Source organism: Silene latifolia, chromosome X (genome assembly GCF_048544455.1).
Source record: "Silene latifolia isolate original U9 population chromosome X, ASM4854445v1, whole genome shotgun sequence".
In the NCBI taxonomy this organism is placed as follows: domain Eukaryota; kingdom Viridiplantae; phylum Streptophyta; class Magnoliopsida; order Caryophyllales; family Caryophyllaceae; genus Silene; species Silene latifolia.
Genome location: NC_133537.1, coordinates 223,283,835 through 223,305,632, shown reverse-complemented (window position 1 = coordinate 223,305,632; position 21,798 = coordinate 223,283,835). Strand labels below are relative to the sequence as shown.

The following is a 21,798-nucleotide window of genomic DNA, read 5'->3' as shown; positions in this document are numbered from 1 at the left end:
CCCATCAACGACACCCAAGCAGTAGACACGTGGTCATTTCAGACGAGGATATACTACAAACCCATGTAGACTCTTGGGACCTTTATTTTGATGGAGCATCGAATCTAAGAGGATTTGGAATAGGAGTATTGCTCATTTATCCTGAAGGTAAGCATACACCACTCTCTGTCAAACTCGACTTCGAGGTGAAAAATAAAGTAACAGAATATGACGCTTGTCTCATTGGGCTACAAGCAGTAGTAAGTTTAGGCATCAAAAACCTTCGAGTTCACGGAGACTCATCCTTGATCATCAACCAAATTACTGGATCTTGGAAAATTCGAAGTGAAAGTCTAGCACCCTATCAGGCTAGGATAGATCAAGTTGCCCAATTCTTCGATCAACTCACTTATCTACACCTACCTCGAGAAGACAATCAGTTTGCAGACGCTCTTGCAAAATTTGTATCTCTGATTAACATGCCAAACGACGTGGTAGAAATGCCTTTATTCATCGAACGATGATCAGAACCAGCCTACGTGCACTAAATTACAGATGACGAAGAAAATCCAGGGGAACCTTAGTTTCAAGCCATTCCAAACTTCAAGCTCAATGGCAGATATCTACCAGATATGGATAAAAGAGGACAACGCACCATACGCCTACTAGACTCTCAATACCTCCTCATGCAGGGAGAGTTGTACAAAAGAACACCCCTTGGTGTAGTCTTACGTTGCCTTGATCATTCGCAGGCACAAAAAGTGATGGAAGAAGTTCATGATGGAGAATGTGGCCCCCACATGAGTGGACCAATGATGGAAAAGAAAATCACGCGTCTGGGATATTACTGGACCACGATAGAATCACATTACATCAAGTACGTCAGACATTGCCATAACTGCCAAATCTTCGGGAATGTGCAACATGTCCCTCCTTAACTACTTTACACCATGACATCTCCTTGGCCATTTTCTACTTGGGAATCGATATCATCGGGAAAATCACTCTAGCCGGAATAGGAGGCCACTATTTCATTTTGGTAGCTATCGACTATTTAACTAAATGGGTCGAAGCGGCATCTTACACTAGTCTCACAGCCAAAAACGTGGCAAAATTCATACAAACCAATATCATCTGTCGATATGGTTGCCCACACGAGATAATCAGTGACAATGGATCACATTTCCAGGCTGAGACTGAACAATTACTAGCCAAGTACAAGATCAAACACCACCATTCCTCGCCGTACAGACCTCAAACTAATGGCACGGTAGAGGTAGCTAATAAGAATGTCGTCACTATCCTCAAGAAAATGATCAACAATTATCGTGATTGGCCCAGTAAGATACCACTCGCATTATGGGGTTATCGCACATCAGTTAGGACGCCCATTGGGGCTACTCGTTTATATTTAACTTACGACACGGAAGGTGTACAACCAATTGAACTAGAAATCCCATCCCTACGCATTCTGCTCGAAAGTCAAATTCCAGAAGCTGATTGATGATTCCAAAATAATAAGCAAAGAATAATAGAAGTACTTGATGAATGATTGGAAGGTTGTCAATCCTCCAAATAAACCCCAAATAATCTTCAATTACCCAAAATAAATGATGAACAATAGAGAAATTATGGAAATGAGATTTGTATTAATGCTTAATTAAAAGTTTTTTACAAGAATAAAGAGAGATTAGAAGAACATAAATTATTCTAAGGATTGATAGATAATCTAATTAGTACAATGGGGTATTTATAGTGGGGATTAGGTACATAAATTAGGGTTACTAAGGGCTTAAATGACGATTAAGACCCTTAAGAAAAGTTGAGGAAATGCTCCTCTCGAAGAAAGATGCGAGTCTCCTTTTTGCTAGTCTTTTAGAAATATGCGCATCCCGAGTAGAACAAGGAGAAGGCGTACTGTACTGGATGACAATCCGAGCGGCCAAGGGGTCGGGACGAGCGGATTGTGGGAGTTGGATGAGCGGACTGGAGGGTTGGACGCTCGGATTGTGAAGATGTTGGACAAGCGGATTGGCTGGAGGTACGCTGGGATTGTGGAGGTTGGACGAGCGTCCCGATGCTGCGACGGCCGAATTCTAGTTCAGCAAGCTTTTTCTTCTTTTCTTCTTTTCTTCTTCCAACAATCCTCAAGGATCTTGTCGGAGACGCAAGGATCGTCTTCATCATTGCCCATTATTTACAAAGGCCTTCTAGTCTTGTCTTCACTTTGATGCTTGGTCATTAGATTCGATCAATTTAGCTCCATTTTGCCATTAAAATGCAAGGTTTGCACTCCTCTCCTACCAAGGAAACAAAACCCAAATAATATGCAAAACAACGGATTAAAGATAGTAAATGACCCAATTATGCACTAAAAAGCATAGGAACGAGGCTAATTCGGGGACTAAATATGCTCAAATATTGGTCACATCAAATATCCCCAAACTGAACCTTTGCTCGTCCCGAGTAAAGAGGTGACAAAAACTAGGATCCTTATTTAAACTATCCTACTAATATAACCGATATGAGACAATTAGCGGGTCTCAGTCCGCCCCTTCAACTCACAACAAGACAACCATGAGGTAGGATGCCATCTTGCAAGACAAGGTGGGTCATGCCAAAATGGCGACACAACCAAGAATTAAAGTACACAAAATCAAGTAATGGATGCATCTACAAAAGAATAGCCACTTTCCTCATCTAAGTGGTGAAAATTATCTAAAGGGGAAGCAATTCAAGGGTACACACTCCATTATAGATATGGTTTCTTCAAACTACTAAGCCTAGAAGGATACCAATAAATCACCTCCAAGTTGTGTCAACCTAGGGTACCTTTGTCCTCAATCGTTAAATGCTTTCGTCAAGAGTAGACTCCCTATGGTTTTAGAAAAACCGGAGGATCGCGGAATTCCCCTTCTTGCCTAGACAAGAAGAAGGGTCGTCCCCTCTCTACCATGCACAAAGTGGATACGATGGAAAAGGGATCAATAGAATTTGAGTTTCATATGGGAGTTTGCTTTTGTTGTTGATTTTCCCCCAATTTCTTGTGGCATTTGACATTTGAGAACACTTTCTTTTTGCCATTTCTTTTGATTTTTGGCATTTCAATACTTGACAATTTTTCAACATTTTGCATTTCTTTTGAACATTTTTAAAGTCACCCCATTTGTAGGGAGGGTTCTTATTTTTGAAGCATAGGAGTTTTTATTTTTGTTACTCCTCTTTTCTTTGATGCAATTTGCAAACGTTTTCTTTTCTTTTCATTTCTTGAACTCAAATTTTGAACAATTTTTGTGCCCATTCCCTTTGATGACAAAAATGTGGTAGAATATGGATGATGGTTGGTTGCATGGTTTCAAGGGTCACCTTGAAATAAACGGTAGCCAAGGTGTTATCACACCACAAGGTACTCTTAACTAGGCCTTAATCCATGGGTCAAAGGATACTATCATGACACATCCTAGAGTGTTTTACAAGTATTCTAACAAGCAAAGACTTAAGAAGAAAAAGCATCTACAAGGGCCTATATACACTTGTCAAGCTTCCCAAATAGACGGTTTTACAAAATTTTCCTAAATGCAACTACATGCCATGATGCAACGAACATTTATACATTCTAATGCATATGCTTCTACCAACTAATATGCCAAATAATCTAAATGCAAGTCCTAAATTCACATTGTTTTTACCGCATCAATCAAAATAAAGCCACATAATCATTAACATAAAGAGGAAAAAGGAGATTGGAAAGATCATACCATGCGGTCTTCTATATCTTCATGTCTCGGATGTGGCGTAGTCAATTAATGTGAAAAAGGATGAACAAACACAATATATACAATATACAAGACTACACTATAAAGGAAATTAACTTGTTTTTGGATTTTTAAATTTTTCAATTTTTTTGTATTTTGTTTTAATGAAATTAAAGGACATATTTTTGTATTTATCAAAATTTTTAATTTTTATCATTTTTGTTTTTAAAAAAGGTCAAGTTAGAATTTCCCATCCCCACACTAGTATGGGCATTGTCCTCAATGGCCAATACAATAGGAAATTATGCAATTTATATGAATATGCATGATTTCTAAACTAAATGCAAATGATATATGAACAAGAGTAAATGCAACTAAGTTATGCTATATGATGCATTGTTTTTGTTATGGTGGAGAGCATAATTTAGATTAGCTCCCAATGCATATGTATAAACTTCCCCAAACCAAAATAGACACTATTTCTAATGTGAAAATTTTTGGGGGAGTTCATGCACATAAAATGCAATGCATGAAACTACAAATTGTCATTTTGGACTTTGAAAGTTGGGAACAATAAAAAAAGAACACCTTAATGAAGCCAAGGTGTTAGTCCTCTAATGTTGCTAGGACTCCACAAAATGATCGAGATAAAATAAAAACAAGAGAAGTAGACAAACCATAAAGGAGGTGTAAGAATGTAGGAGCCTCCAAAAGTTTTCTAGTTTTCACCCATCGTGTCATCATCATCATCTTCTTCCTTACTTGAGGCATCATCAACCTCTATGGATGTGGAGTCATGTCCACTCTCACTTTCACTTTCTTGTTCTTCCTCACTTTCCTCTTCTTCTTGAACTTCTTCATCTTCACCTTCTTGGTCACCACTCTCATCAACAACCATCTCCTCTCCACCCGGTCTACCACCACTAGAAGTGCTAGGAAAAAATACCTCCCTATCCGCCCAACTAGGCAAAGTACAAGATGGATCGAGAAGTCCTTGCCTAGCAAGATTATAGGAGGGGCGGATATTGGGCCTTGTAAGCATCAACTCTATCATTAAAAGCTTGTTTATGCATTTCGTTCATTAGTAGAGTCAAGTAATCATTTCCCGCCTTGGCATTTTCGGGGTTGAACTCGTGGTATTCAAATGGATAAGGTGGGGTTATAATGGAGGAGGAGGGCTCGGCAACTTCTTCCCCTTGGTGTTGAATGATGTACTCGGTCTCTTCGGAGAGTGGGAGAAGGTAGTTCGGTCGATGAACATTTAATCGGCAAATTTTGCTAGGCAAAGTGAAGGATCTAGCTTCATTTGTCAACCACCCAAATTTGTTGTCAAGAGTATCATTCTTGACCCATTTGAACTTTAGAATCACTGTGGGCAAATAAATAAGATGGCCTCTTTTTATCGGTGCATAAGTGTTGTTCTTGTTGAAATCCCGGTTAAAATGTTTAGCCAAATAGGTAACTAATCCTCCATTGGCAATAAAGGCCGTGCCTTCTTTGCCACAATCAACATTAAGCCATCGATCAACCAAAAGTCGTAAAGCATTGTATGGCTTGGTAAATTCTCTCCCGATGTTCAAAGCCGACTCAAGAAGGATAAAATCAAGTTTGGTAAGATGGTTTGTGCCATTTCTAGCTATCAAAGTATTCCCAATGACCTTATGCCATACTCTAATGCCCGGATGGTGGACTAAGAGAGCACGACAATCATGAAAACGTGTGAATTTCCTTCCGGAAATTTCCATCCAAAGAGGAGCGGGGTCATACTTGGTAGGCATCTTTGTAAATTTCGCACTATCACTAAGGCCAAATATCTTACCCAATTCGTCATAAGATAAGCATCTATCAACATTTTCAAGACGAAACTCAATAATGGTTCGGGTCTCCACCTTTGTGACTTTCAAAGAGCTCAAAAACTCTAAGGTGAGGGAGGAGTATGTCAATTCTTGCATTGTAAACAATTTACTCAACTCCATAGACTCGAAAAAGGTCTTAGTTTGCTCAAGGACACCCAATTTTGACAATGCATCTTCACATATGAACTTAGTAGGCATGATAGTTTTCTTAGCAAAGGAAATAAATTTCTTCGTATGGGAGTCGGAAGTGAAGATTACCTCCGGATAGTCGGCTAATTGTTCAATGACCGGAGTGGTAGAAGTAGTAGCTTCCATAGGAGGATTTTTTTCCTGAATCTCCAACCTTGCCTCATGGACTACCAATGCCTTTGATGTTTGCTTATCAAGAAGGGCTTGTTGCCTCTTAGAAAGGGTCTTCTTTTAGGGTGCCTTGTTTCCACCTTTTGTTCTTGCCATACTCCTTTGCTTAATTACACCAATGAAAGATTGAAATCTTCAATTTCTAGTAATGCCCAAATCGATTTAGGATGAATGAAAGTTGCCTTAAATCCCAAAAATCGACTCAAAACTTGAAGATTTTGGTGTTTGAATCACTTGTTGATGCTAAAGGAGTGATTAATTTTTGTTTTGAGGAAGTTTGGATTTGATTTGGTTGATTTTGGTTGAGGAATTTGGTTTTTGTTGATGGAGAGTATGAGGGTTTTGGGGTTTTGGGTAGTGTTTGTGTTTTGAAAGAATGAAAATGAATGGGAAAGGAGGGTTTTAAAAGGAACCGTTTGTTTTGAAATGCAGAGGGAGACGAGCGGACCTAGTGTCGGGACGCTCGGATTGTTCAAAAATTGGGTTCAGGTAAAGACGCCATGGGACGAGCGGGTTGCAGGAAAGACGAGCGGATTCCTTGGCTGAGACGAGCGCCTTTGGCTCAGGACGCTCGGATTCCTTTCCAGTGAAAAATCCCAAATTTTAGCAGTAAATAGATGAGCGTCTTTCCTTTTGGACGACCGTCCTGACTGAGACGAGCGGATTCCTGGCTTGGACGCTCGGATTCTCAATCAGACCCAAAATATGTTTTCTGCAGCTTCACAAGACGAGCGTCTTGTGACTTGGACGCTCGGGTTCTTTCAGGACGAGCAGATTGTCCCTCGGGCCGCTCGGATTCTTCCTTGACCACACGGATTCAGGTCCATCCGTGGGTGCTTCGTAACCCATGTCAATTCATTCTTCAATTCTCGTGTTCTTCATTGTAGGGGCACTACAAAGGCATGAATAGCCTAGGCAATTGCTATCCCCACACTAAGGCAAATCACTACACATCAATAAACTCATAAGTCCCTCCTTCACTTCTCTCAAAATGATGAAAATCTTGATCAAGGCATAAAAATGTAAATCCAAAGATGACAAAAATGCAATACAATAATTGAAATGCAAGTTAGGGAGTTAGTGATGTGACCATAATTAGCGCATTTTTAGCCCCCGAATTAGCCTTGTTCCCATGCTTTTTAGTGAATATTTGGGTCATTTATTATCTTTAGTTCTTTGTTTTGCATATTCTTTGAGATTTTGATCCCTTGGTAGGAAAGGAGTAAGAATCTTGCATTTTCATGGCAAAACAAGACTAAATTGATCGAATTCAATGACCAAGCATCAAGGAGAGACAAGATTAGAAGGCCTTTGTACATATGATAGTAGATGAGCAATGTTGAGAAAGGATCCTTGAGTCCCCAAGGAAATCCCCAAGGATTTCATGAAGAAAAGGGAAGAAAAGAAGAAGAATTTGTGCTGAGCTACAATCCGAGCGGATTGTCTCCAATCCGCCCGTCTCCTCACAGCACAATCCGAGCGGTTTCCTCCAAAGACGCTCGGATTGCACCGCCAGAATCCGCCCGGATTCCCTCGAATCCGCTCGTCTTCCACCACCGTAATCCGCCCGTCCCGACCCCAATACGCCCGATTCCTCTACAAAGACGATTTCCTCTTCTCCAAGCTACAAAGAAAGAAGCCCTTCCTTCGGAAAATACCGGCTCCTCCCTGCTCAATCTAAAAAGTGTAATTACTAGTTTAGCCCTTAGTTAACCCTAATGCATCCTCCCTAATTTCCACTATAAATACCCCATTAGTCTAATTAGAGGGGCATGTTCTTGTTATCAATAATTAGAGTAGTTAATATCAATAAAATCTCTCTTTAGTTTTGTAATCAACAATTAATCAAGTTCTAATACAAGTTTTATTTCCTTAATCTCTCTTTTGTTCATCCTTTATTTTGGGTAATTGAAGATTATTTGGGTTATTGTTGGGAGATTGACAACCTCTCAATCAAGCATCAAGTACTTCTTTTATCTTTGCTTTATTATTGGAATCATTAGTAGGTATAATTCTCTTAATCCCTTTTTAATTATTGTTAATTACTTTCATTTATTCATCATGTTTCATATTGTTGGTATGATTGACAACCTTGCTAGCATGATCAACATGATAATGAGTGAGTAGTCTCTTAGCTAGGGTTAATGGGTGATTAGGGGAAACCAACATGGGGAATGATTCATGCTTAAATTAATATGCTTTCATGTTTTATTTGCTTGCTTGTTTTGATCTCAACTCATGCACATGTTATATTTGATGAAATGCTAAGCCTATGAATCCTTGCATTTACTATCATCTTCTATCTTTTCAATGAGACTTGTAAGACATAACCCAACTCGAGTCTCATTAGACCATGCATGTTGTTGAGTAGGGAAGATTAAGTCGACTTGTAGGTGTTGTACAATCTAATCGATTCGGACCCAAACTTTCCTAGGATTGTAAGATATAATCCAACTCAATCCATCACAACAATAATTGCTTGCTTATAATTTGAGAACGTGTTTGTATGATCAATTCCCATGATTCCTCTATGATCCCATGACACCATAGTGCTTTTTAATCAATTGTTTACACCCCCTTTTAATTCATCTTCCTAGTTTATTTTCATTGCTATTTTAGTTAGTGACCTTCTACATCAACCCAATTTGTGACACCCCTAAGACACCACTAGTTTCAATAGAAATCTCATTTCAATACCCGTCCCTTGGGATCCGACCTTTACTTGCCTCTTTACTAATTGTAGAGTTGTTTGTGAAGTTATAAATTGTGTTTTGATTCGGACGTGACCCAACGACCACACCTTTAATTGTGAACACGAAACGGACCGATCAAAAATGGCGCCGTTGTTGGGGACGTGTTTGTTTGATTTAGATTTCCTTTTTATTGTTATTAGTTGTGTCTTTCTTCGCCTTGGGGAAGTAAAATTCCTCAAGGTTTGTTCTAATTGTTTTCGAGTTGTTTGATATTTTGCATGTCTAGAAGGTCACAAGGTGATTTGTTACCTTTTGACCGTGAAATCGAAAGAACCTTGACGAACAATAGGAGACTTGTTAGGAGGAATTTAAGAGGTATTAGTGAAGTTGTTCAACCAACTATTGAGTTCGTCAATCCTTTCGCAATAGAAGGAGAGGAGAACCCATTACACAATACCCCACAAAATCAACCTACAATGCCTAAATTCTCGTCACACTCCGTACCCACCGAGGAGAACCTACCAAATGGTACTCCTACACCGCAACATCTAACCGGAAATTTTATTGCCAAGTCCGCCTTCATCCAATTAGTTGAAAGGAGCCAATTTGGGGGGATGCCTAGTGAAGACCCTCATTCTCATATGGAAACCTTTTGCGACTATTGTGATGCAATCTCTCAAACGGGTGTGACTCAAGACCAAATTAGATGGGTCTTATTTCCTTTTTCTCTAATCGACACCGCGAAGCAATGGTTGAAGGGCCTTGATAAGGCCACCCTCGGAATAGATTCTTGGAAGAAGTTGGCTCTAGCCTTCTACAAAAAATTCTACCCACCGGAAAAGACTAACATGCTAAGAGCTCAAATTACGGGTTTTAAGCAAAGGGATGAAGAATCTTTGTATGAAGCTTGGGAGCGGTTCAAGGGAATTTATCGCTCATGTCCTCACCATGGACTTAGCGAATGGTTTTTGGTACAACAATTTTGGAATGGTCTATATGAGGATTCAAGGAACATTCTCAACATGGGATCAAATGGAATGTTCACCGAAGTTGATGACAATCAAACATGGAACAAGATTGAGGAAATGGCGGTCCATAACTCACAATATAGTAGACCTCGCAAGGCTACTAGAGGAGGAAAGCATGAAGTGGACTCCGTTACTCAATTGGGTGCTCAACTTAGTGCTCATATTGACACAATCAATTTGAAGTTTGAAAAAGCTATGGCTAGACTTGAAGAAGTCTAAAAATCACCAAAGCATCATGTTAATGCCATGACGGCATCCTCATCAATCCCAAGTGGGATGTGTGAGAATTGTGGAACTTTGGGACATGACCAAGGTGAATGTAGGGGAACAAATGAACAAGTGAATGATTTCCAAGCATACAAGAGTGGTACCCCTTATTCCAACTATTACAATGAAAACACCAAATTCCATCCAAATCTCTCATACAAAAGCCAAAATGTTCAAAACTCTCAAACAACATACACTCCACCACCCATGAGAAACCAAAATCAAAGACCCTTTTACAATCAAAACCAAGGTTACCAAAATCAAAATCCATAGAATCACCAAAATGACCAAGGTTTTGATGTCCAAAAAGCGGTCCTCCAAATGCAAAAGAATCAACAAGAATTTTTCACTCAAATGCAAAAAGATAGCCAAGCAAAGGAAACCACCATCAACAACATCCTAGCTCACACCAAGATGTTGGAAACACAATTGACTCAACTAGCATCTTCAAGCTCACAAAGACAAAAGGGGCAATTACCACCTCAAAGTAATCCCCCTAGACATGAAACTGTTAGTGCCATTCACTTGAGAAGTGGTACAAGGTATGAAGCACCAAGGAAGCAAGTTGAGGATGAAGTTGTGGAAGCTAGTAACAAGGAAGAAATTGTGCAAAGCTCCAAAGATGGAGAATCATCAAAAGAAGAAAGTTCAAAGAAAAATGAAGACAAGGTCAAGGAGAAGGAGCCCATTGTGATTAGACTTCCTTTTCCAAGTCGTCAAGCCAAGCCCAAATTTGATGATCAACTTGGAAAGTTCATGGAAATTGTGAAGAATTTGGAAGTCTCGATTCCTTTCACGGAATTAATCAATCACGTGTCGGCCTATGCGAAATACATGAAAGATATCCTCACAAAGAAGAAGTCGATCCGGAAGCTTGAGACTATCGCCTTCACTAAGGTGAGTAGTGCAATACTTCAAGGGAGTTCACCTCCAAAGTTAAAGGATCCGGGAAGCTTCTCAATACCGTGTACCATTGGCGACACAATGATCAACAAAGCCTTGTGTGATCTAGGGGCTAGTGTGAGTGTCATGCCGTACTCGGTGAGTAAAAGGTTGGGGATGGGAGAGCTTAAATGCACCAACATCACACTCCAAATGGCCGATAGATCGACAAAGACACCATTAGGGATATGGGAAGATGTCCCCATACGAATTGGGAAGTTTTTAATCCCGGTGGACTTTGTCATTGTTGATATGGAGGAAGATTCCAACATTCCAATCATTCTAGGAAGACCTTTCCTACACACCGCGGGTGCGGTGATTGATGTGAAACATGGTGAGCTCACTATAGAAGTGGGAGATGAAAGCATAACCTTTAATCTTGACAAGACTATGAGAGCTCCTCATTTTCATGAACCATGTTTTATGATTGATCATTATAGCCGAAAGGATGAAAGGAAGAAATCGGAACTCCAATGGAAGAAAAAAATTGAAGATGCTCCATTCAAAGAGCAAGTGAATTGTGACAAGGAGAGCTTGCAAAACTCATCAAAATCAACCAAAGAAGAAGAGGAAGGCCTGATTGGCCAAAAGAAGAATTTGGGAGAGTTGTCTCCATCAAATCAAGAGATTTTCAATGATCAACTTAATGAAGTTTGTGGTCTTTGGGACGACGAATTTGAAGGGATTTTTAATCCCTACATTGATAATGCCATCGATCAAGACCAACAACAAGGGCAAAGGACTATTGAAGACCTCTACCATAATAATGAACAAGCTTTTGATTACTTTTTCAAGGTGTTGAGCAACATCATCAACACCTTGAACATGCCCCCTTGACATCTCATCAAGAATGAGAGTTTGGTGGAGTCCTCTCTAAACCACCATTTGTAAATATTTCTAACTCCCTAACTCGCATTTCAATTCTTGTATTGCATTTTTGTCATCTTTGGATTTATTTTATTTACTTTGATCAAGATATTTGTTATGTTTGAGAGAAGTGAGGGAGGGACTAACAATTTCAATTGATGTGTAGTGCTTTACCTTAGTGTGGGGATGACAATTGCCTAGGCTATCCATGCCTTAGTAGTGCCCCCACAATGACGAACACAAGATTTGAAGAAGAATAGAAGAATGGTAAGGGAAATGCATTGTGCACGGATGGAACTGAATCCGGGTACAAAAGGGTAGAATCCGAGCGGATTCAAGAGAATCCACCCGTTTTCCTGCAATCCGAGCGTACTGGGTTGAAGACGCACGTCCCTATGAGATGTAATTTTGAAATATTTTTGACTGTAAGAGAATCTGGGCGTCCTGAGCAGCAATCCGCCCGTCTCTGCAAATCCGTCCGTCTTGGATAGAAGACGCCCGTCTTCTCTGCTAAGGAAAACAAGCAAAATTTCCTGGACTCAAATCCGTCCATCTTCAAGAGAATCCGCCCGTCCCGTATCAAGAAAATCCGAGCGTCTTCTTCTGAATCCGCCCGTCTTTAGGCGAGTTTTATCAAACCCAGAAAGTGCAGAATCCGCCCGTATTGGGCAGAATCCGCACGGATTGCCCCTGCAGTTCGAAAATTTCGGTCTTTATAAAACCCCTCCCACCTTCATTCATTCATTCATTCATTCATTCATAACACTACTTCAAAACATCAAAACCCTCATCCTCTCCATCACAAAAACAAAATCCCTCAACAACATTCACCAAAATCAAATCAAATCATCCTTTCAACAACAAATCAATCACTCTTTTTTCAACAAAAATCAAAACCAAGCACAAAATCTTCAACCTTTGAGTCGATTTTTGAATTCATAAAGGCAAAGCCTTTCACCTTTAAATCGATTTGGGTACACTACAAATTGAAGATTTTTCATTCTTTGCTTGGTTAAATCATCAATGGCAAGGACTAAGGGAGCAACAAAGGCAACAAAGGCACCAAAGGCACTTTCACAAAGGCAAAAGGCTCTTCAAGCAAAGAAAGCTTTGGCTATGGTAGTAGCAACACCAAACTTGGAAGTGCAACAACAACAACAACCTTCTATGGGAGCAACAACATCTTCTACTCCGGAAATCGATCAACTTTTGCATTATCCGGAGGTAACTTTTATTTCCAAAACCCATAGAGATACTTTTGCCAAGTTTGCTAGGAAATCAATTAAATCCACCAAATTTATTTGTGAAGACACCTTGGGAAAGTTGGGTGTCCTTGAGCAAACTAGAGCCTTTTTCAAAGCCATGGGGTTAGAGAAATTGTTTGAATCAAAAGAGTTGACATACCCCTCCCTTACCTTGGAATTTTTGAGTTCTTTGAAAGTCACCAAAGTTGAGAGTAGGGAGAATCTCGAGTTTCATCTAGCTAATGTTAGTAGACGCATTTCCTTTAGGGAATTGAGTGAAATCTTGGGTCTTAGTGATGAACCGAGTTATTTTAAGAATTATGGAAAGTATGACCCCGACCCTCTTTGGGAGGCAATTTCCGGGAGGAAATTTGAGGACTTTCATGCGAGTCGTGCTCTTTTAGTCCACCATCCGGGCATAAGAGTATGGCACAAGGTCATGGGAAACACCATTATTGCAAGGAAAGATACCAACCATTTCACCAAACTTGATTTTATTCTCCTTGAATCGGCTTTGAACATTGGAAGAGTACACACCAAGCCTTACAATTCTTTGAGGCTCTTGGTAGATAGATGGCTCAACATTGATTGTGGGAAGAAGGGCACTACCATTATTGTCAATGGCGGCCTAGTCACTATCCTAGCTAAGTACTTTGATCCTAACTTCAATAAGTATAACAAGTATAAAGCAAAGGAGGGTGGTCATCTTGTTGATTTGCATACTATGATACACAAATACAAGTGGGTTGCTCATAACCCTCTTGATACCAAGTATGGATGGCTCACTAGTGAAGCTAGATCGTTCACTTTGCCTTCAAAGATTTGTCGTCTAAGCGTCCACCGGACCAATTATCTACTTCCCCTTTCTAAAGAGGCCGAGTATATTATTCAACAACAAAAGGGTGAACTTGAAATGCCCTCCTCTTCCATTGTCATACCACCTTACCCCTTTGAGTATCAAGAGTTCAAGCCGGAAGGAGTTGAAGCTAGAAATGACTATGTGACTCTTCTCATGCAAGCAATGCACAAGCAAGCCTTTGAGGACCGGAAAAATGCTTACTTGGCTCAATATCCACCCCTCCTACACTTAGCTAGGCAAGGACTACTTGACCCATCATGTCCTTTGCCTAGTTGGGCGGATAGAGAAGTCCTATTTCCGGGTGCATCTAGGGTCGTTTCGGGTGACAATGAGGTTGTTGGTAATGAAGAAGTTGATGATAACATTGATGAGGAAGCAAGTGAAGAAGGAGAGAAGGATGGTGAAGATGATGATGAGCAAGATGAGGAAGAAAGTGAAGAGGCAAATGAAGAGGGAAGTGGCAATGTGACCACTTCTAATGAGGAAAGTGATGGTGATAACATGATGGAAGATTAGCAAGCCTTGGAGGCTCCTACCCTCTTATGGTTTGTCTATTTCTCTCTTTGTTTTTATTATTTTTCTTGATCATTGATGGAGTAGTCCTAGCACCATAGAGGACTCACACCTCGGTACCATTGAGGTGTTCTCATTTTATTGTTCCCATTTTCAAAATCCAAAATGACAAATTAGCTTCATGCATTGCATAGTGTGTGCATGACTTACACCCATCCTTGGACATTAGCAATAGTGTCTCACTCGGTTTGGGGAAGTTAATGCATACACAACGGGAGGTAATTTAAATTATCCTCTCCGTCATAACAAAAACCATGCATCATGTAGTATAGCTTAGTGTAGATTGCATTTAGCATAGAAATCATGCATCATCTTTGCATAATTTCCATCATTTTGGCCATTGAGGACAATGCCCATATTAGTGTGGGGATGGGAATTCTAACATTTAACTCTCATTCAAAAATCCAAAAAAATTGAAAATTTTCGAAAATCATAAAAATTTGAAATTTGAAAAACCCAAAAACATGTTTATTTCCCTTTGTAGTCTTGTGTATATATTGTTTTGTATATATTGTGTTTGTTCTATCCTTGTTCACATTGATTGACTACGCCACATCCGAGACATGAGGATAATGAAGACCGCATGGTATGATCTTTCCAATCTCCTTTTTCCTCTTTATGTTAATGACTATGTGGCTTTATTTTGATTGATGCGGTATAACAATGTGAACTTAGGACTTGCATTTAGTTTATATGTCATATTAGTTGATAGAATCACTTGCATTAGGATGTTTATATTAGTTGCATCATGGCATGTAGTTGCATGTTAGAAATGTTTTGAAAAATGCCTAATTAGGAACTTTGACAAGAGCAACTAAGCCATTACAAATACTTGTTCAACTTAAGACTTTGCCTACTAGAATGGTTGTAAAACACCCTAGATAGTGTCATACTAGTGTCTTTTGACCCATGACCCAAGGCCTAGTCAAGAGTTTTCATGTGAGTCACCTATCCAACCCCGTGATGCGATGTGGACTTGGTTAACTTGTCTAGGTGACCTTGATTGACCTTGTGGTAAGGCAACCCAAAAATACTTTTCTATCAATAAGCTTGAAAATGCTCATTTCGAAAATTTTGTCATGTGGAAGTAATTTAATGCCAAGGAAACCTCAAATGTTATGAAATGTTGAAATGTTGAGAAATTTAATTGTTTTGATGGAGGCGTACCACTTCGATGTGCTTTGGTGCGGGATCCATTGAATTGGGCCCCCACACGGTTGTGAATTCGGCCGCCCAGAGACAGAGTGACTATCACCCCGAAAAGCTATTGTCTAGAGGTTAACCGGTTGCCTAATAAGCGATTGGCGAAAGCAAAGGACACTAGCCCGGAAGGGACAAACCCCATCTTAAATTTTTGAAATGTGAAAGTGAAATGAGGAAAATTTTGAATGCTAGTCATATCCACCCGTTGTGAATAAAGATTTGAGCATTTTATTCCCAAAAAGCCTTTTGTCAAGCCACTTGGTCGAGCTTGGGACGATCCATGACCTTTACTTTTGTAGAGAATTCGAGACTTGTCATGTCATACGCTACTAGCATCATAGGGATCATCATTCCACCACCATCCGATCGCTCTTGACGAAAGCATTTGGAAATTGAGGACGAAAGTAGTCTAGTTTAACACCATTTGGAGGTGATTTAGTGCCATCCTCTTAGCCTTAGTAATTTGTTGAACTAGTATTTGTGAAGGATTACATGCTCTTAAATTTGTTCCTCTTTAGTGCCTCCGCCACTTGATGAGGAAGTGGCTTTTCCTTTTGTAGATGCATCCATTATGTGATTTTGTGTGCTTAATGTTTGGATGTGTCGCCATTTTGGCAAGACCCACCTTGCCTTGCAAGAAGGCATCCTACCTCATGGTTGTCTTGTTGTGAGTTTAAGGGGCGGAGTGAGACCCGCTAATTGTCTCATATCGGCTATATTATTAGGATAGGTTAGTATTGGTCCTAGTCTTTGTCACCTCTTTACTCGGGACGAGCAAAGGTTCGGTTTGGGGATATTTGATGTGACCATAATTAGCGCATATTTAGCCCCCGAATTAGCCTTGTTCCCATGCTTTTTAGTGCATATTTGGGTCATTTATTATCTTTAGTTCTTTGTTTTGCATATTCTTTGAGATTTTGATCCCTTGGTAGGAAAGGAGTAAGAATCTTGCATTTTCATGGCAAAACAAGACTAAATTGATCGAATTCAATGACCAAGCATCAAGGAGAGACAAGATTAGAAGGTCTTTGTACATATGATAGTAGATGAGCAATGTTGAGAAAGGATCCTTGAGTCCCCAAGGAAATCCCCAAGGATTTCATGAAGAAAAGGGAAGAAAAGAAGAAGAATTTGTGCTGAGCTACAATCCGAGCGGATTGTCTCCAATCCGCCCGTCTCCTCACAGCACAATCCGAGCGGTTTGCTCCAAAGACGCTTGGATTGCACCGCCAGAATCCGCCCGGATTCCCTCGAATCCGCTCGTCTTCCACCACCAGAATCCGCCCGTCCCGACCCCAATACGCCCGGATTCCTCTACAGCACGATTTCCTCTTCTCCAAGTTAAAAAGAAAGAAGCCCTTCCTTCGGAAAATACCGGCTCCTCCCTGCTCAATCTAAAAAGTGTAATTACTAGTTTAGCCTTTAGTTAACCCTAATGCATCCTCCCTAATTTCCACTATAAATACCCCATTAGTCTAATTAGAGGGGCATGTTCTTCTTATCAATAATTAGAGTAGTTAATATCAATAAAATCTCTCTTTAGTTTTGTAATCAACAATTAATCAAGTTCTAATACAAGTTTTATTTCCTTAATCTCTCTTTTGTTCATCCTTTATTTTGGGTAATTGAAGATTATTTGGGTTATTGTTGGGAGATTGACAACCTCTCAATCAAGCATCAAGTACTTCTTTTATCTTTGCTTTATTATTGGAATCATTAGTAGGTATAATTCTCTTAATCCCTTTTTAATTATTGTTAATTACTTTCATTTATTCATCATGTTTCATATTGTTGGTATGATTGACAACCTTGCTAGCATGATCAACATGATAATGAGTGAGTAGTCTCTTAGCTAGGGTTAATGGGTGATTAGGGGAAACCAACATGGGGAATGATTCATTCTTAAATTAATATGCTTTCATGTTTTATTTGCTTGCTTGTTTTGATCTCAACTCATGTACATGTTATATTTGATGAAATGCTAAGCCTATGAATCCTTGCATTTACTATCATCTTTTATCTTTTCAATGAGACTTGTAAGACATAACCCAACTCGAGTCTCATTAGACCATGCATGTTGTTGAGTAGGGAAGATTAAGTCGACTTGTAGGTGTTGTACAATGTAATCGATTCGGCTCCGGGACCCAAACTTTCCTAGGATTGTAAGATATAACCCAACTCAATCCATCACAACAATAATTGCTTGCTTATAATTTGAGAACATGTTTGTATGATCAATTCCCATGATTCCCCTATGATCCCATGACACCCTAGTGCTTTTTAATCAATTGTTTACACCCCTTTTAATTCATCTTGCTAGTTTATTTTCATTGCTATTTTAGTTAGTGACCTTCTACATCAACCCAATTTGTGACACCCCTAAGACACCACTAGTTTCAATAGAAATCTCATTTCAATACCCGTCCCTTGGGATCCGACCTTTACTTGCCTCTTTACTAATTGTAGAGTTGTTTGTGCAGTTATAAATTGTGTTTTGATTCGGACGTGACCCAACGACCACACCTTTAATTGTGAACACGAAACGGACCGATCAGTTAGAATATTTACAAATGGTGGTTTAGGGAGGACTCCACCAAACTCTCATCCAAGGTGAGATGACAAGGGGGCATGTTCAAGGTGTTGTTGATGTTACTCAACACCTTGAAGAAGTAGTCGAAAGCTTGCTCGTTATCATGATAAAGATCCTCAATAGACCTTTGCACTTGTTGTTCTCCATGATGGTCTTGGGTCATAGCATTACCAATATAAGGATTGAATATCCCTTCTAACTCATCATCCCAAAGACCGCATACTTCGTTTACTTGATCACTAAAGATGTCTTGAGTTGATGAAGACAACTCTCCTTCTTTCTTGTCTTGGCCAATGAGGCCTTCTTCTTCACTTGTCATGGATGAGCTTTTCAAGCTCTCATTGTTGCAATTTCCTTGCTCTTTTGATGGAGCATCATCCACTTTCTTTTTCCATTGAAATTCCAACTTCTTCCTATCATCTTTCCGGCTATAGTGATCAAACATAAAACATGGCTCATGCAATCGGGGAGCTCTCATAGTCTTGTCAAGATTGAAAGTGATGGTTTCATCTCCCACTTCAAGGGTGAGCTCTCCATGTTTTACATCGATCACCGCTCCCGCGGTGTGCAAGAATGGTCTTCCTAAGATAATAGGAATGTTGGAGTCTTCTTCCATGTCAACAATAACGAAATCCACCGAGATGAAGAATTTTCCAATTCTCACGGGAACATCTTCCCATACCCCTAAAGGTGTCTTTGTTGATCTATCCGCCATTTGAAGCGTGATGTTGGTGCATTTGAGTTCTCCCATTCCTAGCCTCTTGCTAACCGAATATGGCATAACACTAACGCTTGCCCCAAGGTCACATAAAGCTTTGTTGATTGTAGTGTCACCAATAGTGCATGGAATGGAGAAACTTCTCGGACCCTTGAGCTTTGGAGGTGAACTCCCTTGAATAATAGCACTACTTACTTTAGTAAAAGCAATAGTCTCAAGCTTCCGGATTGATTTCTTCTTTGTAAGAATATCCTTCATATACTTTGCATAGGCTGGAACGTGATTGATTAATTCCGCGAATGGAATCGAGACTTCTAAATTCTTCACAATCTCCATGAATTTTCCAAGTTGGTCATCAAACTTAGGCTTAGCTTGACGACTTGGAAAAGGAAGTCTAATCACAATGGGTTCCTTCTCTTTGGCCTTTTCTTCATTCTTCTTTGAAGCTTCTCGATTGTTGGGTTCTTCTTCCCTAGAGTTTTCAACAACTCTTCCCTTGTCACTAGCATTCACAACATCTTCATCAACGGGTTTCTTTGCCTCTTCATACCTTGTACCACTCCTTAAATTGATGGCACTCACCGATTCTTGTCTTGGGGGATTACCTTGGGGTGGTAATTGCCCCTTTTGTCTTTGTGAACTTGAAGATGCTAATTGAGACATTTGGGTCTCCAACATCTTTGTGTGGGCTAGGATGTTGTTGATGGTGATGTCTTTTGCTTGGCTATCCTTATGCATTTGAGTGAAAAACTCTTGTTGGTTCTTTTGCATTTGGAGGACCCCTTTTTGAACATCAAAATCTTGGTCATTTTGTTGATTGTATGGAGTTTGATTTTGGTAACCTTGGTTTTGGTTGTAAAAGGGTCTTTGATTTTGGTTTCTCATTGGAGGTGGGGTGTATGTTGGTTGAGGGTTTTGAACATTTTGGCTTTTGTATGAGAGATTTGGATGGAATTTGGTGTTTTCATTGTAATAGTTGGAATAAGGGGTACCACTCTTGTATGATTGAAAAGCATTCACTTGCTCACTTGTTCCCCTACATTCACTTTGGTCATGTCCCAAAGTTCCACAATTCTCACATATTCCACTTGGAATTGATGAAGATGCCACCATGGCATTAACATGTTGCTTTGGTGATTTTGAGGCTTCTTCAAGTTTAGCCATAGCCTTCTCAAACTTCAAGTTGATGGTATCAATATGAGCACTAAGTTGAGCACCCAATTGAGTAATAGAGTCCACTTCATGCTTTTCTCCTCTAGTAGCCTTGCGAGGTCTACTATATTGTGAGTTATGGACCGCCATTTCCTCAATCTTCTTCCAAGTTTGATTATCGTCAACTTCGGTGAACATACCATTTGATCTCATGTTGAGAATGTTTCGGGAGTCTTCATAAAGACCATTCCAAAATTGTTGTACCAAGAACCACTCGCTAAGTCCATGATGAGGACATGAGCGACAAGTTCCTTTGAATCGCTCCCAAGCTTCATACAAAGATTCTTCGTCCCTTTGCTTAAAACCCGTGATTTGAGCTCTTAGCATGTTAGTCTTTTCTGGAGGGTAGAACTTTTTGTAGAAAGCAAGAGCCAACTTCTTCCAAGAGTCGATACCAAGAGTAGCCTTATCAAGGCTTTTTAACCATTGTTTCGCGGTACCAATTTGTAACACCCCGATTTATGAAGGAGCCTTTAGCAAGACATTCCCTAATAAACCAGACTGTTACCATCTCGGTTTCCCGAGGTAGTGAATAATAAATTAAACTCCAAGGCAAAATATATAATTACTTTAACTTAATTATTACAAAACCTCTTTTACATCAAATTACAAGGAACTAACATAAATGAAAGTGAAAGTCTTCTAAATGATGATCTAGCTACTAAGTCTTCTGATCCAGTGTCTCACGCCCATCAAGCTCCCAGCCTATCTCATAAACCTGTCAAGCCTGCTCCCCAATATTTGGATCGTCACAGGTGTTCACGAATACACAGGGTCAACCACGAGGTTGAGTAGGGAATACAATGAAACAACAAAATATGATATGCATGCTCCTCCGTCACCTCCATCTCCATCTCAACTCATATCTCATAACCCGGAACACCCAGCCATACCGATCCCCGGTAGACTATATATCGACCGTAGCCGATCTGCCACCTTCTCGCTTGAGGACACCAGGGCAAGTCTGCGCAGAACCCGCCCGGGCCTTATCACAACATCATCTTCACCACACCACATCACCACATCACCACAACATCCTCCATCTCCAATGCATATGAATGCTCAAAAGAAATTAATGCAACACAATATATATATCTTTGAACTGATCACTCATAAAATCATGCCGGTTACCAAATGTTGTGATAACATACTCAATACGATCAATTCAGTCAATCACCTTCCAGTATATGAATCATAACGTAAATCAACAGCCACGAAGCAAGTCAACGTTCACAGTTTGGTCATACGAAACACAAACAAGTCAACACAATTCAACATCAACGATAATAAGTGAAGTGTATTTCCCTACCTTTTCGCAATCCAATCACACACAAGCAATCACTTATGATCCTTCACTTATCCATCACCTACATAACATAATTATGTATAATTACCATCTACTCAGTCAATTAATCATGCACATAACCTAGACTCATCATAACTTAATAGGAATATCAATTTAAAGAACAAACACGACTTTTCCTGATTTTCCTGCTCATGGCAGACTCGGTATAAAATGAATAACTAATTCCAGAAAATTCGAATTGATGCAAGGCCAATTGAATTGGAACCCCATGAGTCTTAGCTACAATTTATATCTAGCGTGTTTTTCTCAAATTCCAAACTTATCAAGGGTTTTCAGACTGATTTCC

The 21,798-nt window shown here is 39.8% G+C and overlaps 2 non-coding genes across 2 annotated transcripts; one reads left to right on the top strand and one right to left on the bottom strand.

The window, feature by feature from the left end:
- Nucleotides 1-9,491: 9,491 nt before the first annotated feature.
- On the bottom strand, nt 9,492-9,598 carry LOC141625833 (small nucleolar RNA R71). Its single transcript, XR_012535583.1, has one exon. It is a non-coding gene; the product is annotated as a small nucleolar RNA R71 (small nucleolar RNA).
- A 10,768-nt stretch (nt 9,599-20,366) lies between these two features.
- LOC141624401 (small nucleolar RNA R71) lies at nt 20,367-20,473 on the top strand. Its single transcript, XR_012534208.1, has one exon. It is a non-coding gene; the product is annotated as a small nucleolar RNA R71 (small nucleolar RNA).
- The last annotated feature ends 1,325 nt before the right edge of the window (nt 20,474-21,798 follow it).